Source organism: Pinus tabuliformis, chromosome 3_1, assembly GCF_031772625.1.
Source record: "Pinus tabuliformis cultivar Carrire ecotype Pingquan chromosome 3_1, CPIR1, whole genome shotgun sequence".
Lineage (NCBI taxonomy): Eukaryota > Viridiplantae > Streptophyta > Pinopsida > Pinales > Pinaceae > Pinus > Pinus tabuliformis.
In genome coordinates, this window is record NC_142301.1 from 22813899 (window position 1) to 22821723 (window position 7825).

Genomic DNA, 7825 nt, shown 5'->3' on the forward strand with positions numbered 1-7825 from the left:
AAGGCATGGCAAAAGTCAAGACAACCAAACTGAAAATGTTGAGAATATATTTTGAAACACTTTGTATGAAAGAGTCTGAAAATGTAGACTCATTTTTTACACATGTAATTGGGTTGGTTACTCAAATCAGGTCTCATGGGGAGACACTTGAGGAAAGAAGAATAGGTGAGAAATTTTCGAGAAGTTTTCTAGCAAGGTTTGATGCCATCATTGTGGCCATAGAAGAGACAAAGGATCTCTCACAGTTCTTAGTGGATGAGCTTCACACATCACTGATTTCTCATTAACCTAGACTAAATAGAGAAACAAGCTCCTCATTGGAGCATTCCTTCAAGACACAAGTTTCATTTGGCCAAGGTTGATGCAGAGGAAGATCATATGCTAGAGGAAGAAGAAGAAGACCACACAGAGGTGGAAGAAGCAGCCCTTCAAGCTCAAGAAGAAGGTGTAGCAATCAAAATCCAAGCCAAAATCAAGCACAAGGTTAAAATATGATAAATCTCAAGTTCAATGTCATTACTGTAAGAAGTATGGTCATTATGCAAATGAATGTAGAAAGAGGCAATATGACATTAGTAACAAACCAAGTGTAAATTTAACAAAATAAAATCAGAACCATGATAACATGTTTTTAGCTTGTAATGTAGCACAAGAAAAACAAAATGATATATGGTATATAGGTTATGGGTGTAGCAACCACATGTCACGGAACATAGAAATCTTTTCCAGTTTAGATGAAAGTGTGAAATCTGAAGTGACATTAGGGACTGATAGCAAAGTCTCTGTCATGGGAAAATGAAGAGCTAATATCCTAACAAAGAAGGGGAAGAAGAAGTGCATCCCAAATGTTTACTTTATTCCTAGTTTGAAGCATAACCTCATAAGCATTGGACAGCTCGTGCAAAAGGGCTATAACGTGTTTCTCAAAAATGATGACTGCACAATTTTGGATAGGCCTCCAAGCATACAACTGATTGCAAAGGTTCTTATCACAAACAATAGAATGTTTCCCCAAAAGATAAGACCAAATTTGAATAAAGAAGGTTCACAAGCAAAACTATCAATGAACTCACAAGAGGATGGAAGAGAATATGCAGTTGTCACACAAGTAAAATTTCAAGGAGAGGTCAAATATTAAAATTGGTTATGGCATTTGAGATTTGGTCATCTCAACTTTGGAGGTTTGGATTTGTTGCATAGAAAAGACATAGTGAAGGGGTTTCCACTCATAGAAAAATCGAATAGTCTATGTGAAGGATGTATCTTGGGGAAGCAACATAGAGAGACATTTCCAGCAGGAAAGTCAGTAAGAGAAAATGCATCTTTGGAAATTTTCCACTCAAATTTATGTGGACCAATGCAAACACCATCAGTTGGTGGCAGCCACTATTTATTGACCTTCATAGATGACTAAAACAGGAAGACATGGGTCTATCTCCTCAAACAAAAAAGTGAATTGTTTGAGCACTTGTGTCAATACAAGGCTCTTTTTGAAAAGAAGAGTGGACACGACATCAAAGTCTTTAGGACTAACAGAGGTGATGAATACATCTCAACTTATTTCCTATGTTTTTGTAGGGAACATGGAATTCACAAGCAATTTACAACAAGGTATACACCTCAGCAAAATGGTGTAGGAGAAATGAAGAATAGGACCATTATGGAGATGGCCAAGAGTATGTTGAAGGAAAATCATTTGCCAAATGATTATTCAACTAAACTTGTTGCTTGTGCAACATTTATCTTGAATAGATGTCCAAACAAAAGCATCCAGAACATATTTCCTGAAGAGGCATGGAGTGGAAGAAAGCATAGTATCACTCACATGAGAGTCTTTGGTTGTGTGACATATGCACATGTCCTGGATGAGTTGATGAAGAAGTTGGACAAGGGGGAGAAATTCATATTTGTTGGATACAATGATGAATCCAAGGCATACAAGCTTTACAAAAACATCAACCAAGAAGGTCATAATCAGTAGAGATGTGTAGTTCATAGAAGAGGAAGAATGGGATGGAAGTTTAGAGAAGATAGTCAGTGTTAAAGCATGTATACCACGTGAGGACAAATAAGAATTGACAGCAACAAGTAATTCCTCAACAGTGACTCCCTCTATTCCTATTCAAGTGCAACAAAGCAGGCAAAAAGTAACACCATCAATAAATAATAGGACAGCATCGTGCAGTCAAGAAAGTGCTTTTCCAAGCACGCCATAAAGCCCAACACCAAGTGACATGTTAAGCCCATCTTCAACAAGCACAAGAAGACTAAAATTTAGAAATTTAAATGAGATTTATGAGCGAGATGAAGTTAACAATAGCACTGGTATAAATTTCTTATTTGCATTATTTTGTCATGTAGATGACCCAAACCATTTTTAAGATGGAGTCAAAGAAGAAAAATGGTTGCAGAAATGAAGGAAGAGATAGAAGAAATAGATAAGAATGGCACATGGGAGTTAGTGAACCTTCCACAAGGAAAAGAAGTCATTGGAGTGAAGTGGGTCTATAATACCAAGAGAAATGTCATCAGGAAGATTGCAAGGGATAAAGAGAGGTTAGTTGTCAAAGGTTTCAAACAATAGCATGGAAGAGATTATGTAGAGACATTTGCGCCAATTGCGAGGATGGAGACAGTGCACAAGGTTGTCGTGATTGCCACGCAACATAAATAGAAATTTATCAAATGGACATAAAATCAACGTTCTTGAATGGAGTGCTTAAACAGGAAGTGTATGCTACGCAACCAGCTAGTTATGAGGTAGAAGGCCAAGAAGACAAAGTGTATTAGTTGAGGAAAGCTCTTTATGGGCTTAAGCAAGCACCGGGAGCATGGTATAGCAGGAGAGATGCTTACTTGTTGGAAAATGGTTTCAACAAATGTGACGGTGAGCCTACTCTCTACATCAAAGAGAGCGATGGTAAGATTCTTATTGTCATTTTATATGTAGATGATTTGATTTTTACACGCAGTGATGATTTTCTCATCGCTGATTTCAAACAAGTCATGAAGAGTGAATTTGAAATGACTCACTTGGGGTTGTTAAGATATTTTTTGGGCATAGAAGTGAAGTAAACAGAAAACGATATTTTTGTCTCTCAAGCAAAGTATGTGGCAGACATTTTGGAGAGGTTTAAGATGTAGAACAACGAGCCCACACCAACTCCAACTGTCATGGGGTTGAAGCTGAGCGAAGAAGATTGCAACAACAATGTCAATTCGACATTATACAAAAGAATGATAGGCACTGTGATCTATTTAATTGCCACTAGGCCGGATATAATGTATGTAGTGAGTTTGGTGTTGATGTTCATGAAGACACCCAAGGAGACACATTGGCAAGAAACGAAAAGGATTCTAAGGTATGTCAATGGGACAAAACAATATGGTACTTTTTACGCCGCAACAGATGATTTCAAGCTGGTTGGTTACACCGACAGTGATTGGGCAGGAAGTGTTGATGACAGAAACAGCACATCAAGATATGTTTTTCATTTGGGTTCTCGAGCCATTTTATGGGCCTCCAAGAAGCAGCCGATAGTTTCATTGTCAATAGCAGAAGTTGAATATGTCATCGCAACAACACCATCCTCTCAGGTAGTTTGGATGAGAAGGATGTTGAGGGATCTTCGCCACGACCAAGAGGGAATGACAACTACTTTATACGACAACACTTCAACAATTGCATTGTGAAAGAATTTTGTCTCTCACAAGAGGACCAAGCATATTGATGCTAAATATCATTTTATTAGAGAGTTAATTAACAATCATGAAATTATGTTGCAGCACTAATTCACATGAACAATTTGCTGATATTTTCACAAAGACATTGGCACGTGAAAGTTTTGTTTATCTCAGAGATTGTTTGGGAAGTGTCAATGGTGGCAATTGTGATTAAGGGAGAGTGTTGGAAATATTAATCCCAACCATCGTGTTAAACACTCCAATAGCAACCATACTTGTATTTTTGCAGGTTGTGATTTTGTTTGCTTGCAGAAGGACTCAAGTCTTAGCAGAAGTACATCGCGGACCATTCTGCAACACAAAAGAGATGTTAAGGCACTTAATGAAGTTTAGTAAATAAGTATGAGCAAACATTCACTAAGTGACTATTGGCCACACTCCACAACACCTACACGTTCAGAAAACCATTTGTTGTGTAAAATCACCCATGGTGTGTATTAAATATTAAATATTTTCTATGTCATGTATTAATGTCAAATTTGTATGTCACATAAATATGAATGTAAAAGTCATTTGCATTGTTGGGCAAGTAGAGAGAGAGGGTGAAAGTAGAGATAGAGAGAGAGGGTGAAAGTTGAGGTAGTGAGGAGAAAATCGTGGAGCAAATTTTGGTGGGTGTGTGAAAACAACACTAAGTGTGTTACTTCGAAAATCATGGAGCAAATTTTGGTGGGGTCTTGAAAACAACATTTAGTGTGTTACTTCGCAACCTCGGGTGAAGTGTAAATAGCCCTAAACTTTGTTTTTACTTTGATGAATGAGCAATCGTCTCATATGAATATATTTTCATGAATTAGAATTTAATCCAAAATCTTATTTAGTTGTTTTACTTTGTTTTGTTGTGATTTAGATTTAAATTTTAATTAAGCCTATATATAGTTGCTATATCCTTACCACAACTAAAGTATTGCCTTACCCAACCTATTCATGAGTGAAACTCCTCTCCTCTAGAATCTTTAGAATAGAAAAAAATGATTTAGAAATAGGAAAGAATCTTATAGACAAATACAAGATCATGTACTGTCTTTTTATATTAATGAAGAGAACTTTTTTTCTGTGAAAAAAACATAAATAAAACGACTCAAAGATCTATCAGCCTACACATGTCGCATATAAGCTCCACCATTCATTTCAGAGACCGAAAATGCTGACTATTCGTTCCCCAAACCCTTAATTTAGTCAGTTAGATTGCGACTAATACCAAAAATATTCCAAGCTCATGAAATGTACACCATTCAAACTATTTTTCATTTTAAAAAAATTTAAATTCCTGCAACGCAATTCCATTTTTCATTTTTTTTAAATTTAAATTCCTTCAACGCAATTCCAATATAGAACAGGTCTATAGGCGTAACAATGAATAATCTTTTTTTTCGTGGGATAAAAGGAATAACACTTTTGCCCATTTGCACGAGTCGGAGTAGTTACATCGGTCGATAGGCCAAAGATTTTGTTTTTTTTAAGCCGAAAAAGAATAACTCTTCTGCCCAAGTTACATCTGTAAATAGGGCAAGGAATTTTTTTTTGGCTGAAAAAGATTCCTCGTCTGCCCAGATGCGCGAATAAGAATAACTCGGAGTAGTTACATACAGAATTTTTTTTGTGGGGGATGAAACAGAAAAGTCGTTTACCCAAGAGCACGAATTAATCTTAGTTAAGTCTGTCAATAGAGCGTCCACTCAGCACGAATAAATCTTAGTTAAGTCTGTCAATAGAGCGTCCACTTCATCGATCGTCGATCCATGGCATCATCCTGATGCTGGACTTTGCATAATTGATCATGCCATTCTCATGACACTCGTATAATTTAAAGTATAGCACTTTCTCAACTTTAGTGGGATGAAAATGGAGTCGTCTACTTGTTGGGACCCTGGGACCCGGAAAAGTGATTGGAATTTGGAAAAAATTTCATAAAATCTTATCGATGTAATGTTTGAATCATGTTTTTTTATGATGGAAACAACTTTAAGTGGATTTGACTGTGGGAAAATTCCAGAGTCATGTGAAGTACTAGTTACAGGTGCTTTCTAGTTATAAGGTGCAACCAGTGTGACCATCACCAAATGAGTGCTAAGTAAACTATTCAAAAATCATGAAAATGATCATACATTAATGAAAATACCATTAGCTATTTTCCATTAATGACTTTCCCAATAAAATGAAAATACCATTAGCTCTTGTCCACTAAGATAAAAAATAACGTTTCAAATTACATCACTACACGTCACCGAAGAGGCCACCATGTACGAATTTAGATAAATAGGAATTATTCTGTCACATCAAATTTAATACATGAAACATCAAATTTAATACTTAAAACATCAAAATTTGACCATGGTTGGCATTCTGGATGGTTTTCAAATCCGAGATTGGAGTACGCCTGCTTCTATATAAGTCAGGCGATGCGATTGTATTTCTCACCGCTTGCTTACCGACTTTGCCCTAGTGCAGTTGTAGGTATGGCTGTATAACCTAGATTGATTGAGGCTTGCTAATCTGTGAGATATCGATAGTTTGCTCATATTTTATTTCCACGTTATGCATTGATGCACACTTATCAATGATTTGCTCATCATGTTATGTATTGATTCACAGTAGCTTATCAATGTCCAGGTTGTGTATTGATGCACTTGAGCACTTGAAATTTTTGTTGTCAGAAGTGGGAGACTTTAGAGGCGTTCAGTTTGAACTTGGTGAACTTAGTGATACCACTATCCAGGCAACAACAACAAGGTCGACCGCAGGTGCAACAGCGGCGACAAGAACGTCGTCGGCTGCAACTCCAACATCGACGGCAACCCTATCATGGGCGACAATAGCGGCAACAAGAACACCACGATTCACTTCAATGCCGGTAACGGCATCGTGGGCAACAACAACAGCAGCATGAGCAACAACACCATGAACAGCAACAACGAAGGCAAGGGCGGCAGCAACAGCCCGATCAACAACACCCCGAACAGCAACAACAAAGGCAACGACCCCATCATGGGCAACAACAACAACAGCAAGAGCAACAACACCATGAACAGCAACAACAAAGACAAGGGCGGCAGCAACAGCGCGATCAAGTTCTAGAGCAAGGGTAATGACAAGTAGACCAACTTATACTAACTGCCTTTTGTTTTCCTCCGTAAAATTTATGCTCTGCTCTTTCTTCAGTGCAGTATATGCACAAATGTCATGGTTTATGATTTCGCTTTCTTTTTATCTGCACAAAGACGTCATGATTTTTTTTCCTGTTATTTTGCTTATCACATTGTTATTTTATCGCAGGTATGGGAAATAATAAATGCAGTCGAAGATTATCTTTTTATCTAAGACTCACTATGTGTTCATATATAGTTAGTTTAGAGCCCAATGTTATATAAATAAGGCATGCCCCATATCAATTCCATAGTGGAATAGGCATGGCCATGTATGGTTATGCAATTATGTTCGCATTAGCTTATGCAAGATTGATGTGCATCACATTCACATTTTAGTTGGAGGCTGGTATATTGTAATTTCGGTTTATATGTTAGTAAATTCTCTGCCTGGTTACCTTGTTAGTAAATTCTCTGCCTGGTTACCTTGTTACTCTAGTTGCTTTGTTTTACTATTTTTAATAGTTTTGTTCAACTCCAAAAATAAGTTAATTGAATAATTAAAAAATAGCTAGATTGTTTTAAAAATTATTAATCAAAATTAAGTTTAAAATCTATATTTTTTTGAAATAATATTTTAGTTAAACGCTGGCATATGGTTACTATGTCACTGTGGTTACCTTGTGTTAATATTTTTAATGGTTTGGTTCTCATAACTTGAGAATAAGTTAATTGAATAATTAAAAAATAAATTCATTAATTTAAAATTTATTAATCAAAATTAAATCTTTAAAAGTAATTATTATCATATATTTTTATATATGTAATTTAGTGAAGTATTTCATTTCATCATGGTTGTGCTATATCTTATATAAGAGAGGTTCTCTAGCCTAGTGTTTAAGAGATATATAATCCTATTATGTTATGTAATTTTGATTAGGTCAAAATAAAATAAGAGTAACTTTATGTTAAAAAAAAAAAATATATATTTTTTG

At 36.1% G+C, this 7825-nt stretch overlaps 1 long non-coding RNA gene across 1 annotated transcript; it reads left to right on the forward strand.

Moving 5' to 3' along the window:
* Positions 1–6048: 6048 nt before the first annotated feature.
* Positions 6049–7287, forward strand: LOC149185574 (uncharacterized). Its single transcript, XR_016256050.1, has 3 exons — positions 6049–6201; positions 6402–6829; positions 7021–7287. It is a non-coding gene; the product is annotated as an uncharacterized LOC149185574 (long non-coding RNA).
* Positions 7288–7825: the final 538 nt, after the last annotated feature.